Source organism: Poecilia reticulata, chromosome 9 (assembly GCF_904066995.2).
Source record: "Poecilia reticulata chromosome 9, P_reticulata-male-v2, whole genome shotgun sequence".
Classification (NCBI taxonomy): Eukaryota; Metazoa; Chordata; class Actinopteri; order Cyprinodontiformes; family Poeciliidae; genus Poecilia; species Poecilia reticulata.
In genome coordinates, this window is record NC_088838.1 from 27,001,348 (window position 1) to 27,018,786 (window position 17,439).

The following is a 17,439-nucleotide window of genomic DNA, read 5'->3' on the forward strand; positions in this document are numbered from 1 at the left end:
TGTTACTAGTTACCTCACTTAAGCCATCTACCTCACACATCTTGAGTTTGTATCTTCAATGACCTGCTGTGAATTTGTCCTCACCCTCCCCTGGCTGAGATTTCACTCAAGGCCATTCACTCCACACATCTTTCCAAAAACTGGGCATAGAAACGAGCCTAATTGGCCCAAAAATAGCCAAGGGGACTAGGTTGGATATAGACGGGCAAAAAAAATAAAAGAGAATGGCAGAGGGGCGCTAACAAGAGCCTTTAGAGAAGGTTTAAGGTTTTTACCGGATTTTAATGTTCAACTCCAGTGTTTCCATGCCTGAGGGGGAGGGTGTTATGTCTGTCCTCCTTTGCTCTGCGTCATGGATTGTAGATTCTTAGTACTGGACAGTAGATGTGCAAAAATAAGGCAAATAAGAACAGACAAATGTTTAGCTGTTATCATTAAAAATTTGAATGCTACCTTTCAAGCACTAAAACTAACAATAAACTGAACTTCAGAGCCCACAGAAAACTAATGAATGAAATTAAACTAACCTTTTCTCGTATTTCCCCCCCCCAGGTCTAATTCTTGTGGCTATAAAGAGCTCTTTAATTTGACATGAAATGATAGTTTGTTCGTTTCACTGCAGAGCGATTTACCTTATTTTTGTCAACTTCAAACTCGTTTCTTTGTCGCTTTTTATAAGACTGACTCATTGATAAAACACAGAGCTCTGCAGAAAATAGCTTAGTGTTCAGAATATATGCATGTGGCAACAGAAAACAAGACGGTCTCTCAATGTTTTCTGTGCCTTCCACAAAACCCTGGCAGTGATTTTACGTCTGGCTTGATTTTGTGTTTTTCCACAATAACATTTTTTTAATTGCCAATCCATCATATGGTGTTGTGGATTGTTGCAAATCCCCGATGCTTCTAAACACAACTGTTCCAGTGGCTGTTCAGCAGCAGTTGTTGCAGTTTGATGGACAACCAAGTGATTCACTAAGTTTTCCTCCTGCCCTCTTGCCAGCATTTGAGAAGCCAGGCGGCTGATGGTATTGTAGCTGTAACTATGGGATGAAACTGTCAACGTGTCATGTCATCTCATGTTGTGACAATAACCACAACAGTTTATAATAGCTAACACTACACAGGAGTGTTCTGAAGCAGTGTTATAGAACCATTTGTCTTTTATTCCCTGTGTACAGGAGCAGGAACAGGAAAACATCTGCAGACATTTCCATCACATCAGGAGGTAAACAACTGAATCTACAGACTCCTGTAAACTGCCTCATTGTCGAATATTCATTTTGTCTTAAATCCCACAAAGTCTGGCGTATCATGTTTTAATTACTTTATATCCATTTCTGTTAATTTTATTTATTTATTTCATATTTTGTGTTCTGGTTATCAAGACTTCCTGTCTTATTTTGAAAAACCCTAACCTCACTTCCTTTTGGTTCTTCTTCTGTTCTGTCACACCCGGTCTGCGTTTGCTAATCGTTTATCACCTGTTTCTCCTTTTGTTTTCTGAGAAGTTTGTTGTTTCTGCGTCTTTCTTGATTTGATGCTCTTGTTTACTGGATTTTGGAGTCAATATCACTTCAGAGTTTATGTTGCAAAGTAAGCTTATATTTTTTGCTTAGTGTTTAATCAAACATTTTATTTCATACTGAAATGTCACTTAGAAACATAATCCAATAAACTATCCACTGTAACTTTAATATTAAAAATTTAACTAAATTCACTACCACTGTATTTTATCAACAGATCATATCATCTATTCTTCAAAATGGTGACCTGGTGAATGGATAAAACCCTGAGAGAGTTTTAAGGTAGGTCCCTTTATACCCTTAAATATTTAAATGCGTTTAATCAAGTGGAGCTTCTGTACCTACTTGCTGTCTGCTTTTGGGTCCAGTCTTGCCACTCGGGACAAACTCTGACTCCATTACAGCAAGATGATCGGTGCAGTTCTGCATTCTCTAATTAGGTTTTTGTCCCTGCTAGCTTTAGCCATCTTGTGTTTCCTTAGATTTCCCCTTAACAATACAAGTTGGTCATTTCTACTTAAATTAAAAGTCATGATCCTAATAGTTTTGCACCTGCAATTGAAGCCCAAGATTACGTTTTGTCAAAACTTTCTAGATAAAGTGGTGCATCATATGATATAACCTTTATAAATTGTTTGATAAAATTCTGCCGACTGTCTACTTATTGATTAATTTACTGAATCCTGGCTCTGACTAACAGACTGAACTAAGAGACTGGAAGAAGTAGATGATGAAATGATCCTGCTGTCAATTTATCCAATCACATCTCATCAGCCCATTAATCAACTAAATTGTTTTCTGCAACAAACAAGCTCTGAAACTACATGCATCTAATTAGAGTGGCAAATGCTTCCTGAAGTCTCCTAACAAAGATTGATGTTGGTGCATCCAGCCCCATGCACCCATGAAGCCGATTTGTATATCTAATTCATTTCTGTGTTGTTTGTGGAAGGGTGTGTTGGAAAAAGTTACAAAAATGATTTTGAGCTAAGTTTTGTTCAGAGGGGGATAATAAAAAAAAAAGTTGGAGATCTTTTCCCTGATGTCTCTAATTATTTGTGAAATGCTACCTTTCTCAAATAATCTTGCCATTTATTTCCATTTTTTCACGAGATTTATGTGATGGCCCCAAACAAAATAGAGAATCATTGTGAAGAAGGAAATTGATTTGACATTTCAAATTTTCTCAATACAAAATCTGCAAAGAGCAGCTTGCTTTTGAATTTTGCCATCTTGAGTCAAAATATTAGAGGTTGATTTTATTGTAATTACAGTACACCCGGAGGTCTTTCTGGTTTGTCTTCAATTATTATAGTCATTTTGGCTCTGACTAAATATTTGCTTGCTTTTTTTCCAGTTTATTCACAATCACTGTTTTATTTACTGCATTTAAATTGCACAACTGGATTCTGTTTTACTAATTATGGAGACTTCTAAAGGCAATTGTCTGCACTGACGTTTTAAGGGTTTCCGAGTAAGGAGTACGATAGCATGTCTTAAAAATGAAGGCCACCTCAAGCCAATGGGTTGTGCTGTTTTCTGTTAAGATTAACCTTTAGTTGTTTTTCCTTTTACTGTGCTGATTTCCTGCTATACTCTGGAACACAAGTACCCTGCATGTCCCTCAGGTACTTCACAAGGAGTACACACCCGCAAACCCACTCTAGACAAAATGTCCTGTCCCAGGAGTGTGTGTTTCCTGTGGAGTTGGCTTACACCAGCCAGCAACCACACTTCTATACAAATGTTTCCCCCTTACACACATTAATGTTCACTGAATATTCATTGCAAGCTGTTGCACTCCTGGTCTGAGTCCAAATCTTAGCAAGCGTGTGTGTACGTCAGGGTGTGTATGTGTTTAGAATATATGTATAAATTAACTAGTAGACCTATAAATACTAAATTCCCACACTTTTACCTCATACATTTTTGTTGTTCCTGATCAAATGAAGAAATTCTAATGAATTTATTATTATTATTATTTTATTCCTAACAATGTTTTACCCAAAATGCCAAAAGAAACTCTAAAAGCACCAATTCTGTCTCGGTATACTGCATCCACGTTTTTTTCGGCTTAGTTTTTTCTTCCATGTCTGGACACCAATCATGCAACTGTCTGCATATGGATGCATCTCTGAAGAATTTGAAAGTTAGACAAACCGCAGTTTGTTTGTCATTCTACATTATCAATATTTGTGAGTGTGTGTGTGAGAGAGACCATTCATGTGTGTCATGAAAAGACCGTCCAGTTGGCTTCAGCTGGCAACTAGCCTACGTCAGCTGTAGTGGTTTACCAACTCTTACCGAAGGATTAGCAGCTCAATCTAAGCCTGGCTAGGAGCCTCGTCAGTGCAAACTTGCTGGGTCTACACACCAGTTTTAGCAGCGGAGGGTTTGTTTTACTCCAGCAAATGTTTTGACAAAAATAAATAAATAAACCCAACAACTAACAATTTCTTGAACTTGTTTCTTTAACTTCACAAAGAAACAAAGCTTTAGAAAAATATGTACAATAAGTTACCACAATTTTATCCTATTTTGCGAACAATTCAAGCCAGTTTTACATTTTATCTGCATTTGAGAGAATTTTTGTTTTAATTTTAATGTGTATTTTTAATCTTTCTGTTTGTACTCAAAGTTCTTTAACTGTCTTTGGATTCTCCTCTGAAAACAGATGGCATGCGTCTTCAGCGGTGTTGCATCTTGCATAGTTCTAATCCAACAAACATGTACTTTTCCAATTGAGCCCACTCAAGAAAAAAAAAGCTGCAAATGGTTTCTTAAATCATCTGCAGTACCTGTAGAATAATTTGGCCAATCCAATTGTTCATTTTACACACCCCTCTATCCAAAGTAGTCCTCTGATGAAAGGAAGCCCTTTAAAATTTTGATTAGAGTTAATTTCTTTTTCATAAATCTTAACTTGTGAGTCCCTGTTCAGCGTAGAATAATAAGTTGAGGACTGACCAGCTTAAATGATTTTGCAGCAGAAATGGTACTGGATCAAAAGCTGAGAATCTGATCCAAACTTCAGCTTCATCAGCCAACTCACAGGTTGGTTTTTGTAACGGCTACCAGGGCTGGTGCCAGGGCAACAGATGCTGAAATTTCTGAAAACAGGGTAAAACTGGGTGAAATGAGGCAGGAAATGTCTGTGCTTCCGGTCTTTACTCTGCTAAACATTCTCCACAGCTTGTCTTTCTTTCATGAAGCATTTTGTCAATTTCATTTTGTTTGTCATGTGAAACAATACACTTATTTATGGCTATTTAACAGCTCCAATCCCTACATTTGTACACAGCCACAGTTTCTCTCACACACTTGAAACTCACAGCACAACCTCCATTTATATTCTACCACGTTTTCACACAAACTTTATATTTTATGGCACATTGCTATGCTGACAGAAATACAAGATTGTGGCAACTCAGGTTAAATTCAAGTAACAAGTTTTCAAACAAATTTTCCAAATTTATTTTTGGTCTTATGACACCTCTTAGGTTGTTCTTCCTAATTTGGAAAGCATTAAGAACAGCTGCTGGTCTGCAGAAAACAAAACACTCTATCAAGCTGATCACAGGAGCCCCTCAGGGTTATGTGTTTAGCCTTTTCTTCTTTTTGTATTTCTAAACTTGTCAAACAGCAGGAAATTAAGTCTGGAGGTGAAGCAACCTTGATTGGATTAAGTAAAAATAAACCAGAGTTAGCTTACATGGTGAACTGCTGTGATGAAAATCTTTCTAATACTTTCAACACATTTCAAAAGTTAGATTTTTTTTTTAAGAACTTATCAAAAAAAAAAAAACCTCCTTGTTTCTCTCCAATTTTAAGGAGAAATGCAAAAAAAAAAAATTAAGCTTTCTGTATCACAAGAAATTCCTCTCATGGACTTTTTAATCTCTTACCATCTGGAATAAGACATCGCTTCATCAGACCAAGAACGACCAACATGTGCCAATGCTTTGTTTTACTGGCAGTCAGGCTGTTCTTTGTCTCTTGTTCTGTGTTGTTTTCCCATTTTTGTTAAACAATCATGATTTTGTTTCAACGCATCTTTAAAAATAAATAAATAAAAATTGCAAAACGTAATTTGCTTGAGTTTATTCTGCAGGTTACGATTGTCTCCAACACTGAAAATGCAGGAGACAACAATTTAATGAGTAATTAGAAATTCTTTACCACTTTAAAAAGATACTAAATCTAATAGGGACACTTTCTCCCTCATCTATATGGATTTTAAAACATCTCTAACTAGTAGAGCTCATTGAATGAGCCAACACTGTGCCCCATGCCCAACATACACAGTTTTTTCCATGTTGATTTGCCCAAGTGTGTTTTGATTTCAAGGAATGCTAAAGAGCAGCATGTTTTCCTTGCATTAAGATGTAATATTGCACTGGAAACTTAAAAAAAAAAACTTCCCTCTTTGACATGAATCGGTTATAGGGATTCATATGGCAAAAGCCCTTTTAGTCTGTTTTTCCAAACTACATGTATCTAAATTGTAGTTTTTTTGGGGGGGCCGGGGGGGGAATTTCAGATGCTAGTTTGCGGCTGCATGATGGCGTGTAAAATATATCGGATGTTTATCCTACAAAAATGAAACGCCTTTTCAAAGGAACTTTTAAATTCCAATCAAAATTCTCTCCAATGAAAGAGGTCTCTTTGTTGAAATGGACAAAAGCAAAGTAAAAACTGAAATTAAGGGAACATCTGGTAGATTGTACCTTGTTTTCTTCAACTGCCTGATGAGTTGTGACCAGATGCCACGGTAACGGCAGACACCAGCACCTCGTTAGGCCCTCGTTAAACTCGCCAAGTCCCTGCTCGTTATGTTTCCCGATAATGAGGCTGCTTGGAGGTGACTGAGGGGATGAGCTTACACTTGACCCTTTAAACCTCAGGGAGGAGGAAGCACTGAGAAGGGTCACCAAAGCAAAATTCATCTCCGGTTCTTCCGGTCAAGGTTTAAGGAAAGTTAATTTGTTGACATTAATATTTTCTGCACTGTAGAAAATACCACCTTTATTCTTCTGTAGGATCCAAAACTCTTGCAAGTTGTCATTCCTGTTTTTGAAATCTGATTTGTAGAGGTTTCACCATGATTGGACTCACTTAAGCCTGCAAAATTAGAGGTTTTGAAAAGTTTAATTGGCTAATAGTTTGACATTGATGTCACACAAGACCAACAGCAATACAATTTCACTTTCACTCTATTTTTGCGATTTAGACGTTATACAATGTATAGTTTCAGCTATTTAAACAATTGGTAAAGTTCTGAAATTTTCAGTGGAGTTCTATTTTAGGGAAAACTCAACAGAGCTGTGTAAGATATTTATAGTACAGAAGAAAAAACATTGATAATCAAATTCATATACCAACTCCTTAGTATGCTGGGTTTGCCATGGTTTAGGGATGCTTTGCAGCAGCAGGACTTGGCATCACAGAAGCTGCCATAAATTTTACTGTGCATCAGGGAGAAAAATGGGAGACTATCTGCAAAAACTACTTTTCAGACTGAAGTAAAACTGGATCCAGCAATATGACAATAATGGCGAACAGACGAGTAAATCCACCAAGGACTCACTGAAAATGAAGAAATTGAGTGAGGGAGCAATTCGGAGCCCATTAATTCTCTGAACACTGCAAAAAAAAAAAAAAAAAGTCAAAGCTGAAAGAGTAGCGTGAGAAAATGGTGTTAATGCTGTCTTTGAATACGCTAATCATTAAAACTGAAAAAAATAATTTGAGAAAAATAGAAAAGCTTTAGTATCTTGCAGTTCCCTTGAAGGCAGGTTGCGTAAATCACTAAATGTTTTGATGATGCTTTTCCGTGCGAATAGTTCCTTACAGTGATGTAATTCCAAGAAATATAAAGGACTCTTTCTTTATGAATTCCTTATTTAGATTTTAAACCATATCGCTGAACCTAATTCACTGCACAGTGAAATAAAACTCTTCAGCAACCTGCTCAAAAACAAAACGGCATTTGCAGAAGGAGCCTGATGAACGGAGAGTAATGCAAGATAAACACTTAGAGTTGAAATGAAACGTTGTTGAATAGCTTGATGAATTACACACAACTGTTTTGTATAAGCCTTATTAATCAGAACACTATTTCCTGTCCATACAGCAGTTGTTGGCATCTCAACTGAAAAGAAAAACTATAAGAGGACTTTTTAAAAGGGTTTTGTCATTTAAATATTTCAGCATTACTATAACTTGATGTGTGTTCAGATGCAACAAGTTTGTGGTGAGCAGAACACTTTAAACATTTGCGTTTAAATGTTGTACGTAATTTAAAATGTATTGGTCAAATATAAAAAACAAACATTAGACACAACATATCTATTGTCTTAAATAATCTCAAACAATATTCTTTAAAGCAACAAAAATATTTTATTAAATGAACTCCTTTCACAATTTAAGCCGACTGGGACAAGAAAAAATAAACACATTTTGAAGAATCAATCCCTCTTGAACAATAAAACAAAACGCCCTAAAAACCCTGATGCACAAAATTACAGAAAACATTAAAATACAGCTCTTCAATATTGCTAAATGGTTGCACCATGTTGGGGGTGTAGATCCAGTAGGCCCCTATGTGAAGCAATAAATGCATCATCACCTCTAGAGGATGGTGGGATTTTTTTTTTCTCAAATCCATGTACATGCCACCAAGCAGTAATAATTTCTAACCTAACTGCAAATGTCGTTGGTGGGTGCAGCGCCGTTTACCTAGTTATCATACCCCTTGAACTTTTTCATATTTTGTCACATTACAATAATATTATAATTCATAAATAGCCACAAGTAATGCAATATTGTGAAATGGGAGTGAAATTTTATGCAACATTATTTACGACACACAAAAAAATCAGTGGCATTTATATTCAGCCACCATAACTGATGCCTCTTAATAAAATACAGAGCAACAAATCATCTTCTGAACTCTCCAATTCAGTAAAGGGAATCCACCTGTATAATTTGAATCTCTGTGTAAATTTGGCTGACAGTATTAAACAAACGGCACCATGAAGACCAGCAGAAAGGTCGTTAATAAAGCTGTGGTGACGGTTCTTGAGAGCTGTTCGATCCATCATCCAAGAATATAAAGAGTTTAATAACTGCAGACCTATAGTTATTTACACTGACTGGCTGTACATTACAATGAACTCTTATTACTGTGAAACAAGGTGGTGGCGGCATCATCCTGTGGGGAGGTTTTGCTTCAGAGACAGATTCTGAACACCATAATTCTCCTCCTTCCACCAGTTTGTGTTTCTCTGCCAAATTAAATTCCAATAAAATACATAAGATGATTAAAATGCAACAAAATGTGAAAGAGGTTCAAGGTTTATGAAGTTTTTCTTAAGGCATTAAGACTAGAAATAACTTTAAATTATTATTTTCTGTGAGGAAAAATGTTTCTGTTGGACAGAAATTTCAAAAACTTTAATAGAAATAAAATAGCCTTTAACAATGAATGTAGAGTTCCTCAAGCAAGGGGAGCTTTACAATGTAATGCTGCTAGTTTTCAGATCTCAACACATCCAAACAGTAACGGCTGCATTACCTAAAACGGAGGTCAGGTGTTGGGGTTCTTCTTAAAAGGACTGAAAACTGAGATTAACAAGGCAGCACAAGGGCCAGGTGTCTGTGAGCTGCTCATCCTGAATTTTCAGGACTTCAGATTTCACTCTGTGTTGGTCTCTATGCCTGATGTGTATTTGTGTCTGGTTGTCCACCTCTGCTACATCAGCAAGCTGTGTTTAATGTGTATCCAATAGTCTTTTTTTGTTGCTGTGTTTTTTCCTGTGTGCATGCCTACGTGTGGGTGAAGCTGAACAAATAAAGCTAGTTTCCACTTTGATTGTGTTCACAGTGTCAAGCACCCAGTCTGTAATTAGCACACAGGCAACCATCTGTCCAAACAGCCATCTCTAAACAATCCCTGTCCTGCTTACGTTTGCTGCTATCACAGCAGCCATCCATCGCTAACTCTCTTATTTGTTCACTTTTCGTTCCATCCGTCTGTCTGCCTCTACTGTCATTTCACCGTCTCCTTCTCCCTCTGTTTTGTTTTTTGTTTGCTCACTTTCTAACTCCATCTGTGTTTCTCAAGTTCTTTTCATTTTCTACTTTTTCTTTTACGATCTGACAAATTTATTAGACACAGAGCCAGGATCAACAGCTTGATCAACCTTGTGATTTAAAAAATGTTTTTTTTTTTTTGGTCAGTATGCTTAAAATTTGTAGTTGAATATGAGACACTGCAAGAGTGTTTTCTTTTTAATTATTTAGATTAGTTTGTGAGCAGTGTATGGGGAGTTTAATTAAATGGCCAAGCAGAAATCTCACATTGCTCCTAAACTTCATGAAAAACCCAAGAGTTGAAGCTCTGGGGTTGCCGGGGGACGACCGACCCCAATATATATCACTTAAAGATTAAGAATAGGGGGAAAAAACTAAAGTTTCTGTGTATGAATGCAGGCATGTGAATAGCTTTTAGCAACATCATCCAGTTTTCGCAAAACTGATAGAAACCCAACAGGTGTATAAGCAAGAAGCAAACTGGAATGCAAAGTATTAAGATGTTTCAGACAATGTTGTCAGCAGTTCTGTTTTTCAGTGTGAATTGTAAGCACCAGTTTTACTCTTTTACTGCATTTGAGCATTTTTTGCTCATTTGGAGTGTCCTGTGCCTTGGGTCAGTCAAAACTACCATCTTCTTAGCCCATTGGACTACTCTTTTGTGCCATCAGCTCCCCAGTGTTTGCATGATGCAGTACTGTTTTGGTCAAGACCTAGCCAAGTGTCCAAGGAATAGCATTCATGAAATTACTCCTGTCCAATTACGCTCACATAATAGATGTAGAGTGGTAGGGCAGCCTAGAAAGCAAGTGTCTGGGCATTTCAATGTTATCACCTTCAAGTTTCTCACCCTTAAGAAAAAATTTCTGTTATAATTTTTAAAGTTTTTCTATTGTGTGCAAGACAAAGCTCAGTGCTAATTTGCTCAATGGTTTTACACAATTAGAAGACACTTTTTTTTTTTTTTTAAATGGCTGTTATGGGGAAAAAGAAAATACTTTGACTCTTTAGGTAACTTATGTAGACGCTGTATTGTCCAAACATTTCTCAGTGACTTGTGTAGTAATGCTGTGTAGAGGTGCAAGGTTTTCTGTAACAAGGTTACAAGCAGTAAGCCTGAGTGATCAATGTCATAAGCCATTTAAGAACTACACTGTACTTCCTCCCACAGTCCAAAAACATGCCTGTCAGGTTAGTTGGTTTCTCTAAATTGTCCCTAGGTGTGTGGGTGTGCGTGTGTGTGTGCATGGTTGTGTGTCCTGTCTCTCTGTTGCCCTGTGACAGACTGGTGACCTGTCCAGGGTGTACCCCGCCTCTCGCCCGGAACGTTAGCTGGAGATGGGCACCAGCAACCCTCCCGACCCCACTAAGGGATAAGGGTGTAAAGAAAATGGATGGATGGACCTCAATTGCATTATGGGAATATTGACAGCTTTGTACACATTTGTAGAGGAAACACAGCTATTGAGGAACATTTGGGTGCTGAAGAATTGCATATTTTCCCTACTGATTAGTAAAGGTAAATAAAAGAATGAAAACTGGGCTGCATCACTACTTAATGTGTAAACACACAGCTGTTTGCTATCAAGTGTACCATTTTCACATGCTCTGTGTCTTTACAGTCTCTTGTAGAAAACATTTTGGGATTTACTGGGAGTTTTACTGCTAACAAGGGACACGAATAACTGGAAATCTAAATATTACAATCCGAGGAAACCTATCTCCTTACAAATATTCTGCTCTTGCTTACTTTATTACCAGTAATTTATGGTAAAAAGGTTGTTTGCTCAGGAAGTAATATCATATTTCCAGGACTTTTCAGCTGTGTACAACATAATCATTCTGTAATTGTTGTGGTAATGTGACTCGTCTGTTTCCAGACTATTGTCGGCAGGGAAACAATGTACATCATTGTGAAAGTAAGTCTAAATTAAACACTTAAAATGTGAAATTAATCAATGCCAAAGGAAAGCAAAAAAAACCCCAAACATCTTGGTATAATGCTGTGCTGCTGCAGAGATTGATTCTATCCTTTGTTGTTCATCACAAACAAGAGAACAGATCCAAACACACAATCACATTCAAACACACAGTTTCCCTCACTGGGGAAATGATCCAATATGACAATAACCTTAATTCAAAGTGTTGGGGCCAAATTGTCTTAGCTGATTGTGTGTGTGTGTGTGTGTGTGTGCGTGCGCGCGCGTGTGTGTGTATCTTTCTGCGCTCCTGCGGGAGACGATCAGAGTGAAATGAGTGTAATTAAGTTGCCAGTTGCGGTGCGCTTCTGTCGAGAATTAATATTTACTGGCTGTGTGTGTGTGCGTGTAAAAACTGATTAGCATCTTCCCGATGAGTCACCTCACACCCAACCCCCCTCAGGTGGCAAACATTGAAGCCCCCCTGGGTAATCTGCCCAGCAAATTGGATGTTTGTTTGAATCGCTATCCAGCTCAGGACACTGAGAGTGTGTTTACCTGTTCAGATGACTGAAAGTTATCCCAGAGAAATGTGTGCACCTGTGATTTGTTGAAATATGCTATGCATTTCTCAAAGCCATTGTCTCTGTTCCCCCATTTTGAAAATGTTTTGCAATTATGTGACATTGTTGGGTGACTTTCTTCAAATGATTACCCCTCACAGATCACTGTATCCGACAGACAAAACATAAACAAAATCATATTGTGACGGTCCGACCAGTAAAGGACAAGGACAAAGACATATATATAAAAAATATCTTCTATTTATTTTTTTCCAAAGAAAATCTTAACAAAAGGTTTCAACAACAAATCTAAAAAATATAAAATGGGCCCAACGAAATCAACTAAGGCAAACATAACTCAAGACGACAAACCAAAAACACACAGGGGAATTTATACAAACAGGCTAGCCTACACAAACGAGGAGGGGTAGGGAAAGAGACAAAGACAAATAATGTATAAACATAAATGACTAATTTAAAACATTTTGACTTTTAACACAGCTATAAAAACCAAATTAACCTAATACCAAAAATGTTTTAGCAATTATGTTATTATTGGAGAAAGGCAGGTTCTTTCACATCAAGTCCCCTGCTTCCAGCAGCCTGATGGGCTGTTCCACTTCCTGGTTTTTCTTTCGACCAACCACCTTCTGCCAGTCAGTCCTTAAACTCAGCAAAACAAAATGTTAATGATCTTAAATAAACACAAGGCGTTTATGTGTGCACCCAAATTAGTAAACAACCTAATGCAAAAACCACCAAAGAAAAAGTGAAATTCTAAATGATATGAAAACATTTAAATAAATACTGACACTGGGGAAAATATGGAGGAACCTCCATGCATATTAATTTATGATGGAATGGACACAATGTGGCATGCTTTCTAGATTCTAGAAAGTCATTTTTCATGTAATTTTTATTTAAATGGCACATTTCACTGAAATTTTGCAAAGCAACAAATAAAAGAATAACAACAAATTTATTGGTAAAAATGAACAACTTGGCAATTGAATACATAAAAATCTTCAATGAAATACAACCAAATATACTTGAAAACCAGATGACAAGCTGTTAGTCAAATAAAACTGAGAGCGCTTTTGAAAACAGCTAGTTTCTAAACTGCATGTATTTTATTTCTCAACAGTAGAACAATAACTGAATGCTCAATCACCTCCACTTTCAAGTTAAAATCTTGGCCCATTGAGGAGCATCAGGTTGTTCAACCAAAGTCGTCTTTATCAAACATAAAGACACAAAAGATCCTGCAGACAAGATTTCGCAACACCATTGAAAACCTTTAAATACCATAAATAAGAGTAAAAATCAATCTTGTAATCTGAAGGAATTATAGGAGTGATTACTGATTATCAATATCCAACTTCCAAACTTTTTTATTTCATTCTTTTAACAAGTCCGAGGTATTATGCTTCCTGCATTGATAAAACATCTATTGTTTGGAGCTTCCTGGTTGCCATGGATACATATCCACTCATGCAAAGAGACACATTCACATATGCAAATGCACAGGCCCACAGAAACACAGTAAACAGTGGCACACACAGTCCAATAAACCCCACCGGTGACCATCAACATTTGCAGAAAGCGTCGTCTGTGAGCATTTCCAAATACTTCAAGCACGAAAAATGAAATTCTTCTCATTACGAATCTTAAAGTACTGTTCACTGAAGTGGACAAAAGCTGTGCCTCAGTCTCATGTTGCTTCGCCTCTCTGTGGTGCTGTCAAAGTCTGGTGTGAAACTAGAACAGAAAATGTGGAAGGAAAGCCCGATGCATGTAAAGTGAACTGCTGTGGCATTTAAATCGGACGGGTGACCTGGCGGCTCGAGACGTCCATTTTTAAAAGGTTGGTGTTGTGGCTCGCTGTGACAGATCAATTCATCAGGCCTTTATGAGAAATTCTATTATTCCTACATACTTGTACAGCATTCTTACATTCTTATACAGGTTTCCTTATATTGGAGCCCTTTTTAAAGTGTCCAGCGTAAGCACATGCTTTCTAAGTTAGAGAATTTAGGACCTTGCTAACAAAAACCCAGTGAAGGGAATATTTCTGACAAATACCTCATTTCTTGAACTGCATTGTATTATAAAGTTGTTCATGTACCTTGAGCTTGTGAGCTTGAACTATGTTCTCCCACTACAACCACAAACTTCAGCATATACTTTTTTTAAAACAACTATTTTCATGTAATTGACTAAAACAAAGGGAAAAAAGGATGGTAACACCAGAGAAGCAGTAGGGATCAACAGCTCAAATCAACCTGTCGGCAGTTCAACCATTAGCAAAGCACTCTATAGATCTGTCCTTTATAAAAGAGTAACAAAAAGAAAACTTGTGTTGAATGAAAACAGAATGTCTGGTAGTTTGCCAGATTAGATTAGATTAAAATATCTTTTTTTTTCTATAAAACTGTCGCAGAAAACCTGGAGTACACATGAACCACCTTCAAGTTCATAAATCTTTGATTTGCAACCAAAGTTTGTTGTATAAATCTTCCAGACCTCTCAGGTCTTTTGGCTCTACTCTACTCTGCATCCCTGTAATCAGAACCAAAACAGCATTGTTTTTTTTCTACATTTTGAGTTCCTTTTAAATCAGAGCTAGAAACCCATATGAAATTCGCCTTTGATTCATAACGACTAGATTAATCTTAGTTTTTATTCCAATATTGTATCATTTGAGTTTGACATCTTGTTGTTTTTGAATAATTTTATCATGTAAACCACCTTAAATTGCTTTGCTGCTGAAATGTGCTGTACAGGTAAATTTGCCTGACATTGTAAAAGAAAATGTTTTGTCTATCTTTTTTTTTTCATTCCTTTGTCAGGTCATGGATAACTATGACTCAGTTTTTCCCACTTACAAGTAATGGACTCAATATATTCTCCCTTTATTCTGTCACCAATCTTTCTTCCTTCCAGTTTTCCACTTTTTATGTCTCACCTCTCTTACTACTACTTTTACTCTCCAGTGTTTCTTGAACTTTTACCTTCTCTGTCGTCGTCTTGCCCTTTTTGCTCGCCATCCTCTTTTTCCTGTGCTGCACTCTCTTCTCTTAGTAATTGATGGTCCCCTGTGCAGTTACTTCATCCAAAGGGCCCTGTAAACAAAATCGTCTCTGACAGAAGCAATATGGAAATCTCAGGCGGTGGGCCCACGAGTTATGGCCTACGTCATGGTTTGTGCGTGCGCTTAAGCGTGCACAAATAGGCAAGCAGCGTGTTTCTGTCTATGAAGGGGTGTGTGTGCGTGCGTGTGTGTCTGTGCAGACTTTAGTGAGACTAAAGGGTGTCCCTCAGTTCTGCGTAATAAACTCTACTGCGGCTAGTCATTATGTGGGATGCGAGTGTGTAGCTTTGTGAGTACGATGGGGAGGGGTCAAGGCCAACTTGACATAAAATGGTCTAAATTAGCCCCACTTGTCTCCATTGATTTACGGTGGGTAAGTAAATTGCGTCTGGAGCAGCGGAGAGGAAGCAGGAAGGGGGTCGAGGTTTCTTTGTAATTGATCTCCGTTCACGTAAATGCTGACAAGCTGTACAGGAGGCACAAGGAGTAAAAGTTGTCATCATGGCAGCAACTCTCACATCAAACCTCTGGCAGGTTGTGTACACATATTTAAGATTAGTGTCAAAAATTTAATCGGGATTCTGATAAGTTTCTGTGACATAATGTGCTGTTGGTGCTTCCCTTAACATTAAAGAAAAGTAAAAGTAGAAAACCTTTAACCTTTTCTTTCAGGTTGAAAGAAAAGGTAGTCTGTAGAAATTGAGCGAAACTCATGGAAGTTATTTTTGGACAATCTAATCTCTAAAATATCTATACATGTATATAAAAATAAACCCCCTTCTGTTAATTGATGTGCTAAAAACCTAATGGTTTTTCTTTGTCAGTGTAAATGAAAACTGGAAAAAACAAATCAAGCATGTGAATGAGTCAGGACTGTACATGATGTGACACAAAACCAAATGAACTCCTGCATCTAATCTTAAATTTGGCTTTAGTGAAGAGGTGGAAAATTTCCTCAAATCCAAATTGAAAGATGAAAAAAAAAAAAGGTTTCCTGTTAAAATGCAAAGTGATTGTTATAAACTGAAGAGGTCAACTTAGCTGAAAAAGCGGAAGTGAGAAATTAATCCTCAAATATGTGGTTGGCAAGTGTAGTTATATTTTTATTTTTATCCCCAGAACTGGAAAAGAAATGGAATGAGCTCCTTTCACAAAACACTTGAAGTCGACCAATTGCTGTTAAAGCTCTGATTCATTTAGATAATCACAGCCGCATATCAGCTCTTATGGCTGTTTGAGCATTGTTGCAGGTCCAGCGCCTGCAACTGAAAAGTCTTTTCTGCAAGTGAATAGAAAGTGAAAACAGAGAGACCAGATATCTTGGTGCATATTTGAAATTCATTTCTGTTCATCACCACATATTGGATGATGAGTTTTAGTCTGTTCTTACCACACTGAGGAAATTGAGGAAAAGTCTTTCTGGTTTAAAACAAAATAGTTTAACTGACTATGCTCAAAAACCTAACTGGAATAAAGTAGAATTTAATAAACGTAAGATTTGTTTCCTTAAGGTAAAACATAAAAAAATTTGGCAGTTGCTCAACATCTTTTAACCCGTTAAAATGTTATTGCTTCTACCTGAATTTTTTAACTAACTGGGCTTCAAACAGCACAAGTCGTTTTAATGATTTGAAAACTTCCTATAAGACAAATCCAGAAAACATTTTAGTTATACATGTCTTCCAATAATGTCTTGAAGTAAGTTTAGATGTTTGAATGTTAAATGTTAGAAATAATTGTAATGTAAAGGAATTGAAACATCTGACCTGAAGGATTGTAAAAGTGGTTGCTTTGGGATTTGCTTTTGGCAAAAATGGATGGAAAAGTCCATCCATTTTCCTGCACCCTTGTCCCTTAGTGGGGTCGGGAGGGTTGCTGGTGCCCATCTCCAGCTGGCGTGCCGGGCGAGAGGCGGGGTACACCCTGGACAGGTTGCCAGTCTGTCGCAGGGCAACACAGAGACACACAGGACACACAACCATGCACACACACACTCACACCAAGGGGCGATTTGGAAAGGCCAATTAACCTAACAGTCATGTTTTTGGACTGTGGGAGGAAGCCGGAGTACCTGGAGAAAACCCACGCATGCACAGGGAGAACATGCAAACTCCATGCAGAAAGACCGGGGCCGGGAATCGAACCCAGAACCTTCTTGCTGCAAGGCAACAGCTCTACCAACTGCGCCACTGTGCAGCCCGATGGAAAAGTCAGAAAGTTATATTTGCTCTTTCAGGGGGAAAAAA

At 37.5% G+C, this 17,439-nt stretch overlaps 1 protein-coding gene across 1 annotated transcript in view; it reads left to right on the forward strand.

Moving 5' to 3' along the window:
• Positions 1–1,448: 1,448 nt before the first annotated feature.
• Positions 1,449–17,439, forward strand: part of LOC103469947 (transmembrane protein 132B) — a 243,194-nt gene continuing 227,203 nt past the window's right edge. Inside the window, exons 1-2 of the mRNA XM_008418032.3 lie at positions 1,449–1,596; positions 1,744–1,808. The gene's annotated coding sequence lies outside the window, so the exon portion shown is untranslated. The remainder of the gene's footprint in view (positions 1,597–1,743; positions 1,809–17,439) is intronic.